Genomic DNA, 12,783 nt, shown 5'->3' on the forward strand with positions numbered 1-12,783 from the left:
ACCCATTTCCACCATCAAATATGTTTTTCGTTTTTTCTTTTTATGTCAATCAAAATTTTATATATATTCAACATTGTCACTAAATTGTCACATCCATTAAATTGTCACAATACCATTTGCACTTCAATTCTTCTTTATAAAATTTATTGTACTGTTGTTTTTGGTAATAATAAAAAAAAAAGAAAAAAGAAAGAAAGAAAAGGTGTATTTGATCTAACGATGTCAAATCCATTCCGTTGCTTTCCTTCGGAACAATTTCCAGTTTTTTTCTTTTGCCGGTTTTGTATATTTCCGGCTCATTGCATCAATATAATGTTGAAATTATTACTTTTGAAAATTTTTGCAAGGTCAAATTTTGTTAAGCGACAATTGATTTCGTTTCGTTTGGAGAAGTTTTGATGAAATGTGGATAATACAGGAATTATATAATTCCTTCATTAATAGAAATATTACTGGTTACTTTCGATTGACTTTGAAATTTATGTGTAATCTAATTTAAATTTTAAATCTTAGTAAATTTTGCAAATTACTGCTAAAGGTTTACTTTTGAAAAATTTTTAAAATTTTACTAAAAATTTATCATAGAAAGTGAAAAACTGGTTACTTTCGATTGACTTTGAAATTTATGTGTAATCTAATTTAAATTTTAAATCTTAGTAAATTTTGCAAATTACTGCTAAAAGTTTACTTTTGAAAAATTTTTAAAATTTTACTAAAAATTTATCACAGAAAATGAAAATAATTTTCATAATCATTTGAATTAATCAAATACTTTTTCACTTTTACAATGAAATGAAAACTGTAAGTGTAAATTGTAAAATGAAATGTGAGAAAATTGATTATAATTTAAATCAAAAATCAAAAAAGCTATTTGTAATTTTGTCATTTCATTAGATGGAATAAAATTTAAATTCTGAATACAACTTTTCATTTATTATTAAACAAATGAGCGATGTTAATTTTTGGATTAACATTAAATCATATTAATTTTAAAATGATAAATTAATTAACCGATTGAAAAATCTATTTCATTTAGTTTCATTTAATACCAAAGCAATTTTGTTCAGAGTTTCAATCATATTGGAATTTATGCTTATTGTGATTTGCTAACAGATAATAGAACCGAACCGGATCCGGTCTTTTAAGCACTGAACATTTTTCATTTCAACGAATGAAACAGGAAAGAAAATGGTTAATAGGAAGACAAATGAATTTTTCTTCGAGAATTACATCCTATTAATTTTAAAAAATAATAAAAAAAAAAAAAAGTGTTGATGACGAAAACAGCAATAACATGAGGAAAATAATTCGATAAAAACAAACAAAAAAAAAAGACTGAAAATTAATTAATTTAAAAATTTAATTTGAATTTAGTTTTTAGAAAGTAATTTTAGCCTGAAATTTAAAATTATTCTACCCATCTTTTTTAATGAAAAAAAAAAAAAATAAATAAAATTATTTAATTTAGAAAAAGTATAAGAGAAACATATCAATTAGATATGGTTAGATGAAATTTCAGAAATAGTTTAATCACTTATCACTTATCAATTACCAGTTTTACAGATCGTAAAGAGAAGTAGAAATTAAAAGACATTTGATGAATTTTCTTACCTTAACAATTAAAAGAAGAAGAAGAAGAAGAAGCGAAGTCAAAAATTTAGGAAATACTATTTTTAATTTCTTAATGAATCATAAAATTCTCTTTCTTCTTTACTTATCTGTTTACTTAAATTTATATTACAATAAAAAAATATAAAATTTCAAACTATTTTTTTTTTTTTACTTAATTTTTCAAAATGTAAAAAAAAAATGGAATGTTATGAATTAAAGTTTATGATATACTAATCATATTATCACAGTAAGTAAGTTTAATTCGTTGATAAACTGATAAAAAAAAATGTTAATGATGTAAATAAAATACATAAACTAATGATTTAATACAAAAATGATAAGAATTAAATTTTAATTAATATTTAGATAATTCTATAATCAATCAAATTAATTTGAATAATTTAATCGTATTTATTTGAAGAGAAATGATCAAAAAATTTTAACAAAATTCAATAAAATACAATTAAAAAGTTAGCTTGAACCTACTAAAAAAAAAACATTGAAATCATTTTAAAATAGATTGAATGAATGCAAGCAAACATTATACTGTAATAAAATGATACGATGGGTATATATTTCGATTAAATTTTGCTGAAAATAAAATTTAAAAAAAAAAAAAAAAAAGCGAAAAAGAAGGAAGTACTCTTCTTTTACTTAAATTTTAAGAAAATGTTTTAAGTTTTAGAGTTAAATGATTCTTGTACTTTTAAATAAAGATTTAAAAAAAAAAAAAAAATTGTTTTTTTCTCTTAAAATTCTTCTGACATTTCTTTTCTTTCTTTTCGTTTGTAAATATTTCCACACAAATCTTTCAAAAAAAAAAAAGGAAATAAATTTTTTTTTTTTTTTTTATGATATTACTAAGAAAAATCAGAAATGAAATACTATCATTCATAAATTTCAAGAATTTTAATAAATTTTCACCTTTTTTTTGCTGATTAACTGATAACAGCTATAATGATTTTAGTGATAGGTGCTGATAACTGGAGATATAATGATAAGAAGACAATGATTAAACTTATAATGATATAAGTAATATTGAAGTTAATAAATTATTAATAAATTCCTAAAATAATTATTAATACTTTTTTTTTTTAAATAAAAACAAATCAATCTTTTCCACTTCATATGAGAATTTCAATTGTTAATTTATTTTGTTAATATATTCGGAATTCTCAAAACTGAACTGATATGAAAAAAAAATAATTTATTATTACTGATAAAATCTAATTAAGATTTTATAAAAATTTTTTTTAAAAAAAAAAAAAAAGAAATTGAAATTTCTAATTTAACAAATACATTTTGAGATGAGAAAATGACCATTATGCAAATTCAAGAAATAACAAAATTAAAATGAAAAATTGAAAAAAAAAAAAAAAGATGACCGACACGGTTACAATTTTTACCTGTAATTACAGTCTGTGTAAAAATGAAAGAGACAAATGGAATGATAGAGGTATTTTTATCAATAAATAGGCCAGGTAAAAAATCTTTTTTTTAAAAAAAAAAAAAATATTTTTTTAAGAATAAATTTATTTCTTTCATTTTTTTTTTTTCTTCCAATCATTTTATATTCTTTGAAAGAGAATGAAAAAAAAAAAAAAAGGACGAAAAGCTTTTATTATCATTTGTGAGTGTATTGAAAATCTAAAAAAAATAACAAAATGTAACTTTTAAATATTCAATTTCTTCAAACATTCTCTCTTTCTTCTCTTCTTTACCTCTCTCTTTACTCTCTTCTTTACCTCTCTCTTTACTCTCTTTTTTACCTCTCTCTTTACTTTTCTTTTGAAAATCTAAAAAAAATAACAAAATGTAACTTTTAAATATTCAATTTCTTCAAATATTCTCTCTTTCTTCTCTTCTTTACCTCTCTCTTTACTCTCTTTTTTACCTCTCTCTTTACTCTCTTTTTTACCTCTCTCTTTACTCTCTTCTTTACCTCTCTCTTTACTCTCTTTTTTACCTCTCTCTTTACTCTCTTTTTTACCTCTCTCTTTATTTTCCTTTTTTTTTGGTTTATTTTATTGATTACTTTTAATGTGAACATTTTAAATTGAAGGTTAAATAAAACGAAAGTATTACTACTCTCTATCTTATCATTCACTGTTAAATTTTCCAATTAAAACTAAACGAACGAATCAAATATTTTAATTTGTTAGAAATGAAATTTTAATATCTCTGATAATAGACAATCATTTAAATTATCATTGTAAATTTACTTTTTTTTAGCTAAACTAGCCTAACTGATACGTTCCGTTTATATTTGACGTGAATTATACGTACGCTTAAATAAGTGAAATGCTTGCTTAATCTTCAATAGAAAACAAACAGTTTTTTCAATTCGATAAAAATATGAAAGAATAAATTGAATTATTTATATTAAAATTGAAAAATGCATAATTCTCAGAAAATACATTTTCTTTTTTTTTAAAATGTATGTTTGAATTTTCAAAAAAAAAAAAAAAAAAAAAGCAAAGATTTAGTCGAGAGTTTAGTCTCGACTAAAGAAAATGTTTAAACGAAGAAAAGGTAATAAATATAAGGAAAAAGGAATTTATGCATTAAAATGAAATTAATACAGGTAAAACAGTATTATATAAATATATATAAATTTTTTTTTTTTTGGAAATGAAGACGAAAGGATGGGCGCAAATGGTATCAGTAAAATGTTATAAACAGAGATCTCATCACTTCAACATTTACTAAATACTAACATTTACCCTTTGTTTTTTTTTTTCTTTTACCCATTCCCATGATATATACTAAAATTTAAATTTAAATTTAAATTTACAAAATACTTTTTAATAAGCAGTGCTACTTTTTGAGTGACTTTTTTTTTAAAAAAAAAAAAAAAAGAAAAAGTAATATATTGATGAGGAAAATTTTAATTTTTTTTTTTAAAGTTTTTTTTTTTTTTTTTGAGATTGAAAGTGAATATTACAAATAGAAATGAAAATTTCATCAGTAAATTGTCAAAATTATTGAATTGAACATTTTACAAAATAATAAATTACTTAATTGTGTTTCAAAAAAAAAAAAAAAAATTGTCATATTTTAATAGTTAAACTGGTTTTGTGTGCAAATATCAATGAGGTATTCATAATTGTTGACGTCATCTGCTCTTTAGAATGTTTAACATTTCTCATCACTAAAATTTTTAAAATAAAACTTTGATAATTTAAGAAAAGTATGAAATTATTTTTTACAAATTTTATTTTATTCCTAATAAAATAGATATTTTAACAAAATATTTGAAATAAAAAATGAAATTTGATTTAGTGAAAAATGAACAAATAATTGAAACTATTTTTTTTTTTCAATTGATTTTTGTTTATTGTAGAAAAGATTAGATTTATTAAATGAAAATAAATTGAATTATTTTAAATGCTACAAAAACAAAAATATATATTTGAATGGAAAAGTAATGAAATGTTGAAGGAAAGAAGTTAGATCACAATGTTTCATTGTAAAGTTACTTTTGAACATTATTTTATTTCATTTTCAATAAAAATTTAAAAAACAAGTTTTAGCGCTATTTCAAAAAAATGCCCCAAGCATTTGTAAGTAAGTTTTTTTTTTTTTTAATAAGAATGAAAAAAGAGAGAGAGAGAGAGTAAATAGTACATAACTGATTTAGAGTAGTATTTTTTTTTTTTTTTTTAAAAATTGTTAAATTTAAGTCAAAAAATAGCTTTTTTAAAAAAAAAAAAAAGAAAATTTTTGTTTTTTTTTTTTTTTAATCAAAATAAATGAAAGAAAAAAAAAAAGTAAAATTAATTTTTAAAAGTAAAATTAAAAAATTAACAAAAAAAAATACACATTAATTATTTACTCGTACATTGCTTTTAATTTCAATTATTATTTTCAATACTTTTATAATATTTTTTTATAAATTTAGATTAATAATTAATGGAAATAAATTAACTATCAGAAATGATAACTATTTGCAATTACTTTTTGTTAATAATATACGAAAACATTAATTAATAAAAGTTTTATTTGAAAATTTCATTGTAATTACCATAATGAAATTCATATAACTATCAGAAATAAATTAAAAATATAATTTTTAGCTAGAAAATTTCTAAGATTAAATTGAGAATTAATTAATTATTAGCTAAAAAAAAAAAAAAACTTTTGAATACATTCATTCTTGATTTTTCCGCTAAACGAACGATTAACGTTTCCGGAATGATAGTAGCATATAATTCAATTTTTCGTTTTCCGTTTTTGTAAAGCATCCCGTAATAATTCAAATTTCTTCAAATATATTGCAATAAATATTAGAAAGAAGTATTTCTTTACAGCAAACTAATGAATGATCTTTGTTCTTCTGCAAACTGCAACATATTTTAGCTTAAATAATTTTAGAAATGACAATAATTTAGTTTTTTTTTTTTTTTTTTTTTAATACTAATTTTACATTGAAATGATTTTATATATATTTTTTAATTAATTTATTATTTAATATAAAATTTAAATTACTTTTTTCAATATGATAATGATAAATTGAAAATGCTATGTAATTTCTTATTTTAGCTTTTTCTGTTTTCACAGAAGCTAAAGCAATTGGTTTCACAAATGCTACGTAAAAAAAAAAAAAAAAACATACGTAATCAACGTGTTTACGTAAAATGATATTTTAATAATTTTACAAATAATTAATATAAAACATTTTTTTTTTTTTTTTTTTGTATATAAATTATATTTCTTCGAATTATTTAAATCAGATAGTCATTACCAATAAAAATTGCACAAAATTCGACTATTCTATAACAAATTAATATATAAAAAAATGATTTCAAAAATTTCATCAAAATGATATCAAAATATTTATAAATATTTAATTCAATAATATTTCATAAAATTTTAAATTTCATTCTTAAAATTCTTTTAAATTTGCTTTATTTGTCAGCTTTTTTTTTTTTTTTTTGAAATTATAATAATGCTAAATTAAGAAAAAGTAATAAATAAGCTTAACAATTTCAATTAAATGCTAGTTTTAAGAGGAAATTAAAATGAAATTATGAAGAAATGATAATCATTAAAGATCAAAAATCTTATTGAATTGATCGTAGATCATAAAAAATTTCAAATTTAATGCTATTATTAAACCTCATATGCATGTAGTGATTCATTTAAACGTAAAGTTTTTTTTTTTTTTCACCTTAGTATAACTGATCACGTTGACGTAACTTTACGTAGTGAGACGTGAAATTATCAAGTAAAAAATAAATTAAAATTTTAACACTGTTAATGGTAGACGAATAGATATTTGTATTGAACGTTGCTGAAGTGTTCATTAATGATTGAGAAAAAAGGAATGAAACCGGAATTGATGTCTTCCTTCCTTCTTCTCGTCGAGTAAAGGACAACGTTTGAAAATTTTTTTGTTGTAATAAATTTTATTATCAAAGTACTGTAATCATTCCATCTCATTGCGATATTCGTTTATCAGTTAGGAATTTTCAGAAAATTTCTGTAATATTTAATTGCTATATTTTATTTTCCGGAAAACGAAAAGAAAGAGATATTATCAAATCAAGCATTACTGTAAAATACTTACTTACCTATTCATTGTAAAAGTATAACTTGTAAGGAAGAAAGTTTAATGAAACAGACAAATGAAGAATTTAATATTATTCATGTAATAAGAGATAAGTAAGTGATAACATTTGATAATTTGATAATGCTTGAATGATAACATTTGATTATTAGCAATATTAATTGATAAAAGTAAGAGAGGAAAACTTTATAATAATATTTTTTGATTTCATTTTATTCAAATGAAATTTGCTACAATAATTTTGTTCAATTACTATAAATGAAAGTGAAATAGTTTATTTATTTTTTTTTTTTAAATTTTTATTTGATAATAAAAAAAAAAAAATAAATGACTAAGTAATATGAATGAAAAAGTGAATTTTGAAGTGAAAATTTTTTGCAATGTAAACTTTTACTACTTTAAAATTTCAATTTAAACAATCATAATGTAAAGTTATTTTCTTGTTTAACATTTTACCAATTCTATTATTCTGCTGTTAATTTTAAATTGAAATTTTTAAAGTGGTAAAAATTGAATAAGCAATAATTTTTAAAAATAATTTGGATTAAAGAAATACTTTTTTTTTTTTTTCTTTTCTTTGCTGTATGATTTGTTTTTGTGATGAAAAAAAAAAAAAAAGTGATTTTGAATGGAAAATCTTTGAATTGAATAATTTCAAGGTTTCTCTTTATTCATAATCTGTAAAATATTCCTTAACAATATAAATTTGCGTGAAGTTTAATTTTTTTTTTTTTTTTTTTTTAAATCATTATGAACAAGTTTTATTGCTCGATTAATTCATTTACCATCGACTAAATTTTACAGTTCATTAATTTATTTTAAGAGTAAAATTTGTAAATTTTATTTCGAATAAAGTTTTGATTAGAATGAATATGTTCCACTTTTAATGAATGTTTCTTTTCAAAAAAAAAAAAAAAAAAAAATTTGAAAATTTAATTTTTTTTTTTTTTTGGACTTGAAATGTTGAATTTTAATGAAGTGAAATAAAAAAAAAAAAAAAAAAAAGTAAACAATGTCCATTAATTATGATTAATGAAATACCTGTAACTATCTTTGACCTGTAACTCAGTGATCTGATTAGGTCAACTCTATTAATTAAAGGGTCAATCCAGTTTTCAGTATTCCCAGACCTAATCCATTTCACTACTGTTAAAGAAATTTAGTCAATTTTTAGCATTTAATTAGTCCTACCTGGCAAATTGTTGAATAGTTGAAGATGAATTCAGAAGAGTAAAAAGCAATTTAAGTTACAAATTTTACGTTTAATTACGCATCTCACGTAACTCATCTTGATAATGTGATCAGTAAATTTACAGATCAAATTTTTAAATTATGAATATTTCTGCATTATAGGCTTTTCTCGAGAATATTTGACGAATTATTCAATACTTATTTATTTGAAGCAGCTTTTATCATTCCGCTTTATTTATGAATTAATCAATAACTAATTGTTAATATTGCGCTTCTTTCAATTAAACTAACATTTTTCATTTAAATATTTAAAATGATCAGAGAATATTTTAGTGTAATTTAAATAATATTAAATGCATTGAAATTTATTAAATAAAAGAATTTGTAAACACACAGAGAGCACTGCAAAAATAATTGAAAAATTTTAAAAAATTCAATGAGTAAAATTAATACGTCATTATATAGAGGAAATTATTATGTTACTTGAAATTAATTAATTTAAAAAAATTTTTTGAATATATTACCATTTTTGGCTCATTTTTTTTGATTGCATAAAAAATTTTCCTGAAATTTTAAAAGTTGAAAAAATTACTAACAACAATACAAATATGCTAATAGTTTAATTTTAATTTACATAGAACCAAAAAAAAAAAAATTGATATTAACAAGATTTGCTTGATGGAAAACTTTTTTTTTTTGATTTATGAGTAATTAAATTTCTTTTAACGTTTTTCCTTTTTTTTTTTCATTTGGTTATGTCATTTTCCTGAAATCAAATTCCAAATTAAATTACAGTTAAATGTATTCTGTTAGTTTTATTTGAAATGCTATTTTCTTCAAGCAATCTTTTTAGCAGTAATATTTTCAAAAAAAAAAAATATATTTCACTCTTATTTATTCATAATATTGTGGGAAATATTTCATTTTCAATAACAATAATATCGATTTGTAATTTTTACACTAATAAAAAAAAAAAAAAAGAAAATTGGTTGTAAACTATGCACAAAAAATGCTAATATAAATATATTTATGACAAGAAATGCAGAAATTAATCATACAATCTAAACAGATAAATGATTTTTTTTTTTTTTTTTTATAAGACTTTTAAAACTTTTAAAACTGCTCCAAATTGAAATATTTAAAATAGTAGATTTGAAAAATTAATATACATAACATAAAATCAATTTTTTTTTTTTTGTCAACAAAATTTAATAAAACTTTAAAATTAAACAAACCAATTGAGTGCAACAAAATTAAATAAAATTAATAGTATTAAATAAATGAGATACAATCATTTTCTAATTTATTGGCACTTTAAATTTATTCATTTCAAATTCTATTTATAATTTCATTTTTTATTAGCACTAAAACCTATGTCACTTTCATTGATTGTCACATTGAATGGATTAATTTTTGATAGACTGACTATAGGGCACATTGGGAGCGCCGAAAAGTCATTTTGGTTGGTTAACAAAAAGCAAGTTGACACTAAAGAAATTGACACTTGACCTTTGCTCTCGACTGTTTCACTTCAAAATTCACTTTTTCATTCATATTACTTAGTCATTCATTCTTAGTTAAGAACGATTAGGACAACTGCACTTCACGTTAGCATTTTATCCAATGCACACTTCACAACGTGCACTTACACCCCAGGGGTCACGTACCTCACATAACTAACAACACGTGACTGCCCTCGAACTGATGCGTAAGTCACTACAGACAGTCGCACTTACATGTGAGTACCACACGCACCTGAAATGATCCTTTCTGCCTCTCTCCGTGTCTACTCTTTTGCCATACTCTTTGGAGTGCCATCTAGTTGTCTGCTTCTCTCTTGCTCCAATGTATCTATGCAATAATGAGCCATCGCTCCAACTTATCGATCAGATGTGTTGACAGCATCATAAAATGGATCAGTCTGCTTTGTGGAAATAGTGTGATAAGTGCTGCAGACAACGATGCTGTGCAAGAAATAGCATAGTGACATATGAGAGCACTCGGTTACCACATTAAGAGAGAGATAGTGAGAGAGTAACCATAAAGTGTTAGAAAAAAAGAGAGCATTATTGGATGGCAGTGATCGATATGGATTATTGAATAGTCTTAATTATAACTAGACTGTGAAGAGAAGTAGAGATGAGTGAAAAGGATGAATGAGTAGTGTATTTTACTGAGAAAGATTTGAGGGATGAGGAAAAAGGAGAAATTGTGGAGAAAATATGAAATAATGTTTGAGTGATGTGAGAACTTCAGATGGTTAGCGTGTTGACGAAATAGAATTGATTGAGAAATCGATCAGCTAAAGAGACGAGCAGACAGTGAGCTATTCTATGCTGTGAGCCAACCAATGGCGCTGCTGTTGCTAGGACGCACGCATAGAAGGAGAGAGAGAGAGAGAGAGAGAGAGGGAGGGAGGGCATGGCGTATGGTTGATATGTGGTAGGAGTGTCTGTCTTGCAGTGTGCGTGTGCGTGCACTCACTCGTATGCACGTTACGTGTAGATTCACTGGCATCACGTAATGTCCGTGTGGCAAGTGTGTGAGTACGAGCAAAGTCACTTTAATTCTTTCGTTCCAACGAATGCCATCATTTATCATGCCACTGTTACTACTCTGTTTTCTCTGCTTGTATATGTAAGTGTATACGTAAGTGTTGCTAAGCTTCTACCTGTCCATACCTGTACTCATCTTCTCCGTACGTGTTCGTACGTATATATGTCATGACAGAGTTGTTACTGAGTAACGTATACTCGATTGACATTCTGCTATTTACTACTGACAATGCTGTTACATCTGTGTGGCAACTATGTTTCACTTTGAAATTATGTAATCAATCGTCAACAATTCTTGCTGTCGATATGAAGCACAAATGCAACAGTGCAAGTTGCAAGTTGGAATGAAATAAATTGCCATAAAATGTCCGAGTAATTGATATGTTTCTAATACTTTCACTAATTTAGACAATATTTCAACGTTGATAAGTTTTGTTTTAAAATTGTCTACCGTAGTCGAACTCACTTAGATATGTTACTCATTGATTCTTTAATATGAAATGTTTTTTAATATAAATTAAAAAAAAAAAAACGATCTATTATTTCAGACTACATAAATTTTTACCTTAATTGTACAACTTTATTTAGAAGAAAAAAAAAAGAGAAGTGAAGACCGGTTGTAATGATATTAGTTCATCAAAATTTATTTTTTTTTTTGTGAATTTCAGTAAGTTTTTTATGATCGTTTATCTTTACTGGACTCGTTAAGTTAGTTTACTGTATAATGTTTGCTTTGTGAGAATGTCATGAACTGATCCTGTAGAGGAACTGATCATCTTGTTGATCATCTTGCATATGAAATTATTGTTGGCAGATGATGAATTTTTGTAAGAATTCGATTTTAGATTTTATATTGTATGGAATGTTTAAAATTGTTGTGTTTTTATTCTTTACATTTACATAACACTACAACGAATTTAATATCTATTAACTTTTTATTGTGAACGATGACATAACTCATCACAACTTCCTTTTGCATACGAGAAAATAATATTTCGGTTTTTTTTTTTTTTTGTCTTTTTCGAGATAAAGTTGCATTGCAGTGGACTATTCTTTGTCATATGTTTGATCTATGTATTCAGTTTATTGTTTCTTTTGGATATGTATAACCGTTATGTGTATATATGAGAAGCTTTTAGATGTATTTTGTATGATTATAGGCATATGAAATAAGATGGACAAATCGAATAAATTGGTTTGAGGTTTCTAATTAATATCTTTCAGTTCGGTGTAAATATTTGTAATAACTTTCTGTTGTAATACTTAGTGATTACTGTTTCAGGAAATAGAGAAGCTATAAAATAGTACAGATTAAAATGTTGAGAGAAATGTTAGGGCAAAGCCTAATAGCTGAGATTGTGTAAAATTCTTCAGTTATTTTCGGCTAAGGCTATTAACGATATGTATGAGCGGTGTATATGAATTTGCGGCATATTCTAGAAATACTTTCCGAGTTGAAAAAAAAACATTTTCAAAATTTTCTTCCTTCCTCTTGCATACTAGCAAGAGTAGAAAGAATGCACCTTGCATACATTCGTCCATGTTTCGTTGCATTATAAATATTTTAGAGAATGAAAACTGGTTTCCTTTTCATTCCGAAGTTTCATCGCAGTTTTCATACTCTAGAGTTATTTATAGGAGTGACGGATTGTATGTATCCTAGAAAGCATTTGAATAAAAGTGAAACGCTGAACTTTGGTATAAATATTTATATGCTTTATTGTTATAATGGATTTGTTACTGATATCGAAATATATGTCATCATTGAATGAAATTTTTTTTTTTTTAATGTTCGCGAAACATGCATTTATGTGAAATATGTAATTGATAATATCGGATGCTGCAGATCTCAGAAAA

The sequence above is a fragment of the Brugia malayi genome (genome assembly GCF_000002995.4).
Source record: "Brugia malayi strain FR3 genome assembly, contig: Bm_v4_Chr2_contig_001, whole genome shotgun sequence".
Lineage (NCBI taxonomy): Eukaryota > Metazoa > Nematoda > Chromadorea > Rhabditida > Onchocercidae > Brugia > Brugia malayi.